Raw genomic sequence first — 13,248 nt, forward strand, 5'->3', positions numbered from 1 at the left:
GCGATACGAAGACAACCGCAACGTTTATTTACAATTCCTCTTCTGTGATTACCCCAGTGAAATAGTTTCCTTATATTAACACCTCGGATCTTATAAGTTGCTATCACCCCATGAGCACAGTATTTGAAACTGAGAGGACCTTTCCTCTTTCCTAAACTTACAACCTGATTGTTCACATTGTTTACCATCATACTGTTGCCTACTTCCCATTTCACGTCTTTGTCGAGGTATTTCACTGCCGCTCACAATTCTGCAACTTACTCCACAGGTTATAAGGTGATCCGCATGAGGTCTTATCTCTGATTCTATATCCTAACTCACGTTATATAAGCAAACACAGAGGTCCGATATTATTTCCTTGGGACATTCCCTTCTTAAAGATTACATGATCATATAATACTTCACCTACTCGAATTATCTGACTTCTATTTCATAGAAATTTAGCTACCCATTTATCTGTCCAATAACCCTAATTTCCATCCGTAGTCTTAGACAAGTCAATAGTATTACAATCCATTTGTACATCTAAATCTAAAAGTTCTGCTTTATCTAGCCAGAATCTTGCATGTTAGGCATCACAAGAATAACCTTTCCTTAAAATTAACTTCCTTCTATAAAACCAATTGGTAATTTCGCAACCGTGTCTACTATATTCGGAAAGAATGTTTTCGCAGAGCTCGATGTAATACATGTCAAGTTATTTTCCAGTAATTGTCCGCTGTATGTTTACCCCCTGCTCCTTTTTATACTGAGGCTTCTATATCAAATCCCCATTATATAGGTACAGCTGTTCCAGGTAAACATTTATCAAATTTGTACATCGATTATGACACTGTTCCTTTAATATATCTCCAGAAATCTTGTAATTTCTAGCCACCTTTCTAGTCTTAAATTCTTGTGTTTTATTTACTTAAACATCTTTGTTATAATGGGTAAATTTTAGAATTTCATTATCATTGTATTATTCACGTCCTACATCTGGGCATTATCGTTGTATCCGTCTGTCTTTATATAATTCTGACTAGATTCGTCTGTCTTCCGTTTATTATCATATAATTATATACTCCCTTTGGACATTAACGGTCGTAGCCGTGTTGAAACACCGGATCCCGTGATATCTCCGAAGTTTAGCAACATTCGGCGTGGTCAGGAGTTGGATCGGTTGCCACGCGCTGTTGGTTGGGGTAAGGGAATGGAGGAGCGGAAAGTATCTGGCCACCCTACCACACGTAAACTCCGGCTCAGGAACACCTCTGAGGATGTTCGGACCTGCCTTCGGGCAGAACGTCCCTTACCTTACCTTTGGTCATTTAAATTTCCTCGAACGCATTTCTGCCTTAAATTACCTATATGTCTCCTTCCATTGTTCACTGAAACTCACAGGATTCCCGTGAAGCTTACTATCGTGTTATTCTTAGCTGAATTCTCCGCTAAATTAAAATTTCTAGGAAGTTCCCTCAATTTCTCCTTACTTCCGCAATCTTACCTAACTATCATTCCAGACTAAATCTATTTTTTTCTCTGTTAGAAAATAGTGGATTTGCCATTGTTACCACCTTGTAAGGTACATATTTGTCTTCATTCTCCTCAACAATTGGATGGTTACACAGTTCTACTCCATCTGAAAACAACAATGAACAACATCGACACCAATTGCATTGAATCCATCGCATACGCTGTCCATATTTGTATTTATCATTTAAGACCATTCATAATCACTTTATAAAAACTTCCGCATGCCTGCCTTATCAATATATGATGCTGACTAATATTTCTACTTTTACAAACTTGTTTTCGATCACATTTTTGGCGAAAAGCTTCATGATCATTAATACCAGCTATTACTTCAGTTAGAGCTCTTTCGGTTTTATCAGAATTAACGCATAGAATATTATTCCCTCTAGTCGGTTCTATCACTTTCTTATTCAGCTGATTCTCTCATATTAAATTTTTGTACCATTTGTAGGCCATGCTTTGTGTAATTTGCATTACCTTCCTTGTTAACATTTGGTAACTTTAGATCACCCGCTCCTTTCAGTGCCATTTCCCAATTAGTCGATTGCAACAACTGTCGAGGTATCAGTAAAACAGGCAAGATGTTTCCTGGAAACATGGAAGAGAGGGTGCGATCAGTGATTGAGAGGAAGTAGGATGAAAACCAGTGTGGCTTCATACCACAGAGGGGCTGTTAAGATCAGATTTTCACTATTCGCCAGGTAATTGAAACATGTTACGAGAAGAATATCCTGTTATGTTTATGTTTCGTAGATATATAAATAACATATGAAAAATTACTGACTGAAAAGTTATTCGTCTTACTGGAGAACTATGGGATTAAGGGTAGATTGTTGAAATCAATCCATGTCATTTATATTACCAATTAGGCTGCAGTGAGAACTGATGGTGGAATGAGTTCTTGTTCAAGGTACTTACAGGGGTTCGACAAGGCTGTAATATTTCACCTTTGTTGTTCATACTTTACATGGATCATCTGCTGAAAGGTATAAAGTGACAGGGAGGGACTGAGTTAGGTGGAAATGTAGTAAGCAGTCTGGCCTATGCTAAAAATTTGCTCTTAATGGAAGATTGTGCCGAAAGCATGTTTGGAACTTGAAAATAGGTGTAATTAGTATAGTAAAAAAAATAGCCTCTGCAAGACTTAATTCGTGTCAGTAGGCAAGAAATCCTACAGAACTGAATATCAGATTGAGGATACTAAGCTGGAACAGGTAGATAATTTCAAATATTTGGAATGTGTGTTCTCCCAGGATGGTAGTATGATAAGTGAGATTGAATCAAGGTGCAGTAAAGCTAATGCAGTTAGCCCGCAGTTGCGATCAACAGCACTTCGTGAGATGGAAGTCAACTCCTGGGTGAAACTATCTTTACATCGGTCTGTTTTCGTACTAACTTCGCTTTACGGGAGTGAAAGCTAGGTGGAATCAAGTTATCTTATTTCTAAATTAGAAGTAACAGAGATGAAAGAAGCGAGAATGATTGATAGTACAAACAGGTGGGAACAATGGCTGGAAGGTACATTCAATTAGAAGATAAAGGCTATTTTAACAATTAACTCGATGCATGAAGCTGTACGCATAAACCGACCCTCGTGGTGAAGTCATGTGAGGCGAATCGAGGAAGATAGGATACCTAGGAGAATACTGGACTCTCTTATAGAGGGTAAGAGAGGTAGAGGGAGACACATTTCATAATGATTTAAGGATAAGATGTACAGAACTAACCGAGGCCACAGAACTGGTTACAATTAGAGGATTATATATTACATATTCATGGCCAGTTCAGTCTCCAAAATTAATGCCTTGCAAATTCTATTTATGTGGTAGCTCGAAGGTTAGGGAATAGAGAAATAACATCCTACCATAGCAGAACTGGAACATGGAGCTCATACCAAAATACCGAAGGTAAATGAAGCTGCAATTCGACTAGACAACAGAGTGACTTAATGGGTGGCTATTTCTCTAGAACATAGATATCAGAGAATTAGATTAGGCGAAGCTTTATCTGACCCTTTTATAATTAAGAGGGGAATTCCTCAAGGTGGTATTATTGGACCGTCATATATTCTTATATAAATTATATGAATAAAGAAGTGGAATCCGAGATAAGGCTTTCTGCGTATGATGTTATTCTGAATAGAGTAATAAATAAATTACGATATTGTGAGAAACTACAAAATGACATCGATAATTTTGTTAGATGGACACTAAGCAATGGTATGATGATAAACGGGGTTAAAAGTCAGGTTGTGAGTTTCACAAATAGGAAAAGTCCTATCAGTTTTAATTACTGCGTTGATGGGGTGAAAGTTCCTTTAAGGGACCATTGTAACTACCTAGGTGTTAATATAAGGGAAGTCCTTAATTGGAGTAATCACATAAACGAGACTGTAAATAAAGGGTACAGATCTCTGCACATGGCTATGAGGGTATTAAGGAGTTGTAGTAAGTATATAAAGGAGAGGGCATATATGTCCCTGGTAAGACCCCAACTAGAGTATGGTTACCGTGTGTAGGACCCTCACCAGGATTACTTGATTCAAGAACTGGAGAAATTCTAAAGAAAAGCAGTTCCATTTGTTTTGCGTGATTTTCGACAAAAGAGTAGCGTTACAACAATGTTGCCTAGTTTGGGCTGGGAAGACTTGGGAGAAAGGAGACAAGCTGTTCGACTAAGTGGTATGTTCCGAGCTGTCAGTGGAGAGATGACGTGCGATGACATTAGTAGACGAGTGAGTTTCATGGGTGTTTTAGACGTAGGAAAGATCACACTATGAAGATAAAGTTGGAATTCAAGAGGACAAATTGAGGAAAATATTTTTATAGGAAGAGGAGTTAGGGATTGGAATAACCGACCAAGGGAGATGTTCAATAAATTTCCAACTTTTTGCAAACATTTCAGAAAAGGGTTGGAAAACAACAGGTAGGGAACCTGCCACCTGGGTGACTGCCCTAAATGCAGATCAGTAGGGATTGGCTTAATAAGTGCAAATGGACTGCATTGATTATCTACAGGGTGAGGGAGAGTATTTCAAACATTCACTGAAAGGGATAAGTTCTGGAATCTTGTTATATCTTCATGGAATTTGTTGTGTCACCGACACGGCGTACCAATATAGAAAAGATGTCAACAATTAAAGCTGTCCACATTCGTGTTGAGCACTTTTGAATGCTCTTTCAGACTCAAATGTATTGGGTAGCCGGATGTCAGTGTAAGGCATATTGTGTTTATAGAAATGCAAAGGAATAGAACGGGGTTGTTCCTTTGAAAGTAGGTACAATTATATTTCTATTCAGTAGATGACCAATTATCAATGAGTTGGAGATTCAAAACTTAATCAATTTATGTTTTAATTTTGACGTTCGCGTACTGATGATCATACAGATGATCGATAAGAGAGCGGAAGACCATCTACCCAATACGACTCTCTGCTGTCTATCTCAACGCCGAAGTAACAAAACATTTCACATATCCACACTGCTCAGCGAGATCACTTGAAGACGAACAATGCCCCGAATATTTCGCCCATGTAACGTGTTCGAATCTCTATAACTTAACCGTCTACTGCATGTAGTATTTTTCGTTTGTATTTGGTGAAAAAATGTCAACCTTTACATTCAGTTCAATTGTTAACTTGGACTAATACCTTAACACTCGTATGCGACGTTGTTTACTATAATATAATACATATAAGATAACTACGCTTTTTATACTGAAAGTCATTCAAAAGCTGATCATTACTCCCTACGGGCAATGGGCACGTATTTAAGCCCAAGGAAAGTAAACGGTGGTCGTTAAGCGTAAATGGTACGGGGCGGAAGGAGTATCTTTGGTTGTAGGGCTGTTCTTCCGTCAGTTGTGTGAAAAATAAAAGCATGTCATTGCTGGCATAACTATTTGATTGACTGTAGAGTCAATGTGCCATAAAACTAGTCAATAATCTGATCTCACTTATGTAAGTGAGAAGATATATGTTGCCTCATGACAACACTATGCAGTAACTAGAACTAAATAATTATATACAGAATGTTATTAAATATTTATCATGTCTTACCATTCTAATGAAAATAATGCAATGTGAAAGATATCTACTGATTGTTTTAAATTAATTTGCGTATTCGTTTTATTCAGTGCGTTCAACTTGAATTTACGTTTCATATCATGCAATCAGGAGGCCATGATCTACACATTAGGATACTTGGACAAAAGAAATTATCATAATCACTATCATCATAAAATCGTAATTAATATCCTAGGAATAAGAGGTAAAATATTGTACCCCTAACTTCACTGGAGATTAGTTAAGTACGGGAAGATGTGCCTACTTGTGCCATAACCTAGTAATGTTGACGGAAATGTAAAGTACTATATCAGGGGTTTATTTAAAAAGCAGTGATAAGCTCTTTACAGTACCCGACAACATTTATCATTGCCGACTAAGTAGCTTGCGTTTGGGAAATACTGAGTTCGAGCTTCGCTAACAGCAGCACACCAGGCAAATGTTGGCGCTGTATTTTAATATTTTTTATTTTTGTTACGGGCTTTACGCCGCACCGACACAGATAGGTATTATGGCGACGATGGGGATCAGGAAAGGGCTAGCAGTTGGAAGGAAGCGGCCGTGGCCTTAATTAAGGTACAGCCCCAGCATTTGCCTGATGTGAAAATGGGAAACCACGGAAAACCATTTTCAGGGCTGCCGACAGTGGGGTTCGAACCTACTATCTCCCGAATACTGGACACTGGCCGCACTTAAGCGACTGCAGCTGTCGAGCTGGTGTTTTTCTTAATTAAGACCACGACCGGTTTCTTTCCACTCCCAGACTTTTCTTATTCCATCGTCGCCATCAGATCTACCTGCCTCTGTGGAACATAAATCAGATTGTAAAAAAATTATTTTTCCCTTCTACCTATAACCTTAGCAGTGTCTCCTCACTTAATGAACTATAATACACCTTCACTTCATTAAAGAATTTTATGATATTTTCACTTTGGCAGGAATATGACGGTACAATCGCTATACCGGATGCCGATATTGACTTTGATTTGTGCGATGTACAGTTCAAAGATATCCAGTGTTTAACATATTGATCAACATTTAAATCTCTGTTAAAGAACTTGTAAATCCTGTACATGCAATTCCTTGGTGACGCCTGACCTGCTACTTCGCGGGCCAGCAAATTAAATTTTCCATTCAGTTCCTTAAACGTAATTTGAACGTCCTCCTTCGATCAGTGCAAGTATTTCTTTGATACATATAACACTCTTGGAATTATGACCTAAAATGTATATGTCTATTATCGGATTAAGCCCTTGAAATTCCTCTCAGCCTCATCAATTCTCTAACATACGTTTTAAAAATCCTTTCTCCCATTAGATTAATATTATGAGTATAGCACTTTTTATAAGCTGTAATAGGGTACAAAGCAAACATACTGCAGCAAGCAAACAGTATTTTCTACCCGGGCGAAAGTTCTGCTACGAGATTTGCATAAGCAGTAGGGTCCTGGTATATTAGAACCCCTAACATCTATGTAACTCTCGCTACACTACGGAAGAGCTGGCAGACGACAGTTCCTACCAGGTAAGTTGGTTTGCATCCTAACCTATTACCGCCTGAACATCTATACTATCATGAGTATATAGTAGAGGGAACATAATGTTCAGAATTATTGATTAACCTCTTTTTTAATTTACAAAATTATTTTGTGCTCGAAAACCTAAACAATGTACGAGGTCTAGAAGTATGCTCCCAAGTCCTTCAGGCAGTTCCACAATCAAATTTCATTTTAAACATCTTCAACTGGTATGAAGGCAAGAAATGAAATAGCGTATGGCTTTTAGTGCCGGGAGTGTCCGAGGACATGTTCAGCCCGCCAGGTGCAGGTCTTTCGATTCGACGCCCCTAAGCGACCTGTGCGTCTTGATGAGGATGAAATAATGATTAAGACGACACCTACACCCATCCCTCGCGCCAGCGTAATTAACCAATGGTGGTTAAAATTCTCGACCCTGCCGGGAATCAAACCTGGGACCCCGGTGACCAAAGGCCAGCACGTTAACCACTTAGCCATGGATCCAGGCATGAAGGAAATAAGTAACATAGAATGCGTTCCAGTTCTTCATTATATATATTGAAGATCATTGTACCTTCAGTGTAGTTCTTCACTTTGTACCTTAATAAGGTACACTGACTGGCACACGTGGGACGTCAGTGTCAGTAAATGTGCGAGTGCGCAGTGGCGGTTCGTGCATGAAATTCTCTTATGCGCCGCCCCGCCGCCTTTTCGAAAAAACATTTAACGTTATTTCACTCTGTAAATGATTACATAAAGAGATGGACAAATGTAGCGAAGTCGAACTTCCGTGATGTGCTATTCAGTAAAACAATGTTTATTATTTCAGCTGTGAACATTTTGCTTTTCTATTTTTCAAGAAATTGGCACAGGCTTTCAGTCCGTGGCTGCTATCTATTTAGTCTTGAGGCGCTCGGAGAGTGGCAGCAGAGACCTGAGTAGGTCCCTAGACTTTGCTAGTGCGCGGTAGCAGTCTAGAAGAAGGATATGGGCTTGTCAGAGGCAAGACGTGTGCGGGCGGCTGTAAGCACTGAACGACGTCCGACTCGTTGGCTGAACGGTCAGCGTACTGGCCTTCGGTTCAGAGGGTCCCGGGTTCGCTTCCCGGCCGGGTCGGGGATTTTAACCTTAATTGGTTAATTCCAGTGGCACGGGGGCAGGGTGTATGTGTTGTCTTCATCATCATTTCATCCTCATCACGACGCGCAGGTCGCCTAAGGGAGTCAAATAGAAAGACATGCACCTGGGATATCCCGGCACTAAAAGCCATACGACATTTCATTTGTTTCAGCACTGAACGGCGGAGTCCTCGGCAACATCACCAACCACTTTAAAATGTGCCTAGGCTGTTTGCCTACGTTATATATTAATTGTTGTGTTAGATTAATTCCAAAACATTTTACAAAACAATGAATATCATGATACTGACTATTTACACAATTCCGTTCTATAAAGAAGCTAAAATAAAGATTCAAAATAAAACCGTAACATGAAGGCACTATTTTTTTTTTTTTGCTAGTGGCTTTACGTCGCACCGACACAGATAGGTCTTATGGCGACGATGGGATAGGAAAGCCTTAGGAGTTGGAAGGAAGCGGCCGTGGCCTTAATTAAGGTACAGCCCCAGCATTTGCCTGGTGTGAAAATGGGAAACCACGGAAAACCATTTTCAGGGCTGCCGATAGTGGGATTCGAACCTACTATCTCCCGGATGCAAGCTCACAGCCGCGCGCCTCTAATCGCACGGCCAACTCGCCCGGTGACAGCACTATTTGTAGGGTGATTAAATTGTTAAATAAGTTGTCGTGCTTTGAAATTTGAGGAAGGAGGTAAACATTCGAGAGTGCACTGTTTATTTATTTTTTCACGAATGTTGTTATCATGAATATTGTGACTGTGATCAGTGAAAATGTGCAGTGCCATTACAGTTGGGATTGCATTAGCTGTTAGCCTGTTAATTAATGCGTATGCAAAAATGCCACTGTAGTGTAGTTAATTAATTTATATTGTAGTGCAAGCAGATTTCTATTCAGCCAGTCTCATCTGATTATGATGAATATTATTATTCACCTAAAAGTATCATGGTGTTGGTCAGCGAAAACTGGACAGATTGAGAAGGGGAAAGAGATGGCAGAACAGCCATGCAAGAGTAAATGTCACGAACCGCCAGTGATGACAAGTTCAAAATCGGACATAACTCTATCTGAAAAACTGCACGTTTCTCTGCCTGAAAAACTTTTATATATGAATAATCATTGTTGGCGAAAAATGAGGGGATTTTAAGCCCCTCATTGCATGTTGATAGCACTCATAAAATAGTGAGAAACTGTGAAATTATGCTTGGGGTTGTCTTGAAGTTTCCATCAGCGTACTAAGTCCCTGATTTCAGTAGAATCTCCTCAATTATTCTTGTTAAAAAAATTTCAGTCTTCACCAGGTTCTATATTTCTGTTCACAAAAATCGAATAACAAAAATTAACTCCGTTCAATGTTTCTTTTCATCATTCGCTTAAAATACTCTTAAATCAGTCAACGCCTTCAGTTTAGGTAATTGATCTCTCCTACATTCCTGTCTGACAGTTCTGCCTACGTCTTCCCATTCTGATGAGTGACATTATATTCCGTATACAGCTCTCTACAATTTTGTTCTATTCACCTCGAGATGTTTTCTTCTCCTTACAATATTAGAAAAAAATCCTGACTGGGAACATGATAACGAATTCGTTCATTAATTACATTTATTAATTAAAGCTAGGATTTCCATGCAGAAATATGTTAGAATGCAAACCATACCGGCAATATTTAGGCAAACCTCATAGCAAAACCGTTGTGCAGGTAGACTATACTTGATACTCGCTTCGGTAAATTTGTATTCTAACCTATTACTGTATAAAAATCCGGGCTGTACACTTCCATGGAAGTTGATATGAATTGTGGCTTCCTATTACAAGTTCAGTACACTTACATCCCTCTCGAGTCTCTCCTATGTTACAAGTGCCGAATGTAAAATAGTTTTTTGCCTAAGCGAGGTGAGTTTACAATCTGAGATTCGTTTGACATTCTTCTTGAAAATTATGCACTCCTTACATGAAATCAAATGACATTAATACTGAGTGACAATTTATTATAATTTTGCGAGCGAAAGGTGTGCAGGGAGAAAACATTTCAGGGACGAAACATTTTGGGGTGCAAATGCATTATGGAGAACGCCCTAGGTATAAAATACTTCAGTGAATGTTCGGGGACATGTTCGTCAAGCGTTCCATTGCTTTTAGGAACACATACATTCCACGAAGTGTCATAACTCTTCCGTTTACATTCTGAATTCTGTTAATATGATGATTGTCCTGTTGGACTTCCTCTTAACACAGCAAGTACAACACTAACATTAAGGGTTAACACAAAAAACGGGACTCCATCGGTGAGAGGAAAGCGTATTTACTTACCCATATTTGATATTTCATATCGACTCTACATATCTTATCACTACAACGACAGTTCGATACGACAAGTAAACACCAGTAGGTTAATGAGACTCTTTAAAACTTATGTATTCACGCAATGGCACACTTAACCTGTCGTACTCAGATCGAAGTCAGACAGTTAAGAAGAATGTCGCGATTATTTCGCTCCTGTAACGTGCTCGAAGCAGTGAATCCTCTAACTTTTGTCGCCAGATTATTCGCAATGGCTCCGCTGCATACAAGGAACAAAAACCACATTCGGACGGTCCGTACGAAAATGGAGCTCTTGTATTCATTTTTCATTTCGGCACTGCTTATATCAAATGTATTCCTTACACTGGATTTCAATAACGACGACCCTACCACGAATATAACTGATTTTATCAGCAGAGATCTTCAATATTATTCGATTATTCTAACAAGTTTCGTGTGCCTCATTTCTTGTATGACATTCAGTCGCAATTTCCAAGAAGACTATTTAGTATTACTGCGGTTGATGGACCAGTACCTGCCTGAAGAATTCAACAAAGTGAATGGGAAGATCAGATTTATTCCAATTGTTCTGTTATTCGTTTTCTCTGCTTACAATACGGTAGGAATTTGTACTGACATAATCGACTGGCAAATATCCTGGTTTATCGTTATTACAGGCTTTATCATGGATTCAATAATTCTCATTAAGAATTTGCAGTTCATAGAAATAGAACTTCCTGTCAAATACCGATTACATTTATTAAATCATTGTCTTCAACAAGAGATTATTCTATCACAAACCGTTGAAGATTTTTGTGACTGTGAGAGAATTTACCGGTTGCCTAGTACTTTCATACAACACCTGCCAGTGACTCTTCAGAAAATCACCGCCCACAAACACTGAATGGAAATGGCACAGCGATGTGGGACGAAGTGCGCTTTCACATGAATAATACCAGAGGGACAACTCACTTGGAGCTTAAGAATGAGAGAATATATCAGTTTAGGAAAACGTTCGCTCTCCTGCGATCTGTTATAGACAAAACTAACTCAGCGTTTGGTATCCCCATGTTATTTATACTTTGTAATAACTTTGTATCAGCAGGCTCTTATCTATATTTCTTTTCGTCATTGATTATTGATACCACAAATGAATCGGTTAAGGATAGCATAAGCATGTGGTGTTTTAGTCTATATTGGTTAATTTATCACGTTGCATTGATCCTTTTAGTGACGATTTTAGGACACTTGGTGATCAAAGAAGCTGGTACAAGCATTGCTCTGGTTGGAAAACTTCGCATTTTGCCGACACTAGACAAGAAAACCTTCAACCAGCTACGGTCCTTATCTGAAGAAGTATCTGAGTCTAAATTATGTTTCAGAGTGAAAGGGCTGTTCTTTATCAAATGTACTCTACTATACTCGTTTATTGCAGTGTGTGCAACGTACCTGGTTATCATGTTGCAGTTTAAAATTGGAAGTTGTACGTAAGTGAGCTTGTTCATGAAGTAATGGTTATGTAAAAATTTCATTTCCCACACAAGATATGAGAGCAAATACTGTATTACAAACCCTGTCGTGAAAATATGTATTAACTTAGCGTAATATTGGAACCATTCATGTTACGGAAACATGTGACCGGTACCAATAAACATTATTTCTGGACTACACCAGTGAATATAGTGTTTAACACATGTAGGAAGAACCAGTGTATCGAAAAATAACACTGAGGGTTTCCACAGTCCAGGAACATGGATTGCGAAGGAGTAACAGATACGATGAGGGGTAATTTAAGATGGAAGTAAGGTACATCTTAATTCACAACTCCATGCAGAAAGAGCGACATCTGGAGCTTGTGACTTTCATGCACACGAGCACAAGAAAACGTCCTATAACAAGATGAGGTGTTTGAATCGTATCCCAGCTTAAATATAAATTATAAACCTAATACTGGTGCCTGTTCCAGCATCTTATTACTTTATTGAGATATTATCGTAAGTACAGTGTCACAGTATGTAGAATCGGTAAGTTTAGTGATTGCCCCTGGTTTCTATTAAGATGATATCGAAGAATACAAAATCAGCGATTGAGTGGAAAATTGGATTTATGAATTTTATGGCGTGTATTTGTTACGCGTTCAGTCCAACCTAACGCAAACATGTTTTATTGATAGACCACCAGAATAGACCCACATAAGAGAGAAAAGGAAGCTTCATCGTGCTGAAACGTAAGAAAGGTCCCCAGAAATGATAGCTGAGGAATGCGAGGAAGTATGAAGTTTGTTATAGTGCGTTACATTTCTAAAATTTTTGCTTGCCTCACACGTACATTGAAGGGGTAAAATTAATTTCTCTCCTCGCTTCCTTAGTCGAACGCAGTCATCTGAATAAGAATTGAAAATTCGCGTGGGATTTCTTTAACACTTCTAAAGACTACACCGAAAGTACACTGTAACGTTAGTCATATTTATTGTTGTATTAACTAACATTCTTATTTTTACAATGAACCTGGGATGGATCCTAAATAATTGAATGAAATGAAATGGCGTATTGCTTTTAGTGTCGGGAGTGTCCGAGGACATGTCTGGCTCGCCAGATGCAGCTCTTTTGATTTGACAACCGTATGCGACCTGCGCGTCGTGATGAGGATAAAATGATGATGAAGACGACACATACACCCAGCCCCCGTGCGAGAGAAATTAACCAATTATCGTTAAA

Source organism: Anabrus simplex, chromosome 12 (genome assembly GCF_040414725.1).
Source record: "Anabrus simplex isolate iqAnaSimp1 chromosome 12, ASM4041472v1, whole genome shotgun sequence".
NCBI classification, from domain to species: Eukaryota; Metazoa; Arthropoda; class Insecta; order Orthoptera; family Tettigoniidae; genus Anabrus; species Anabrus simplex.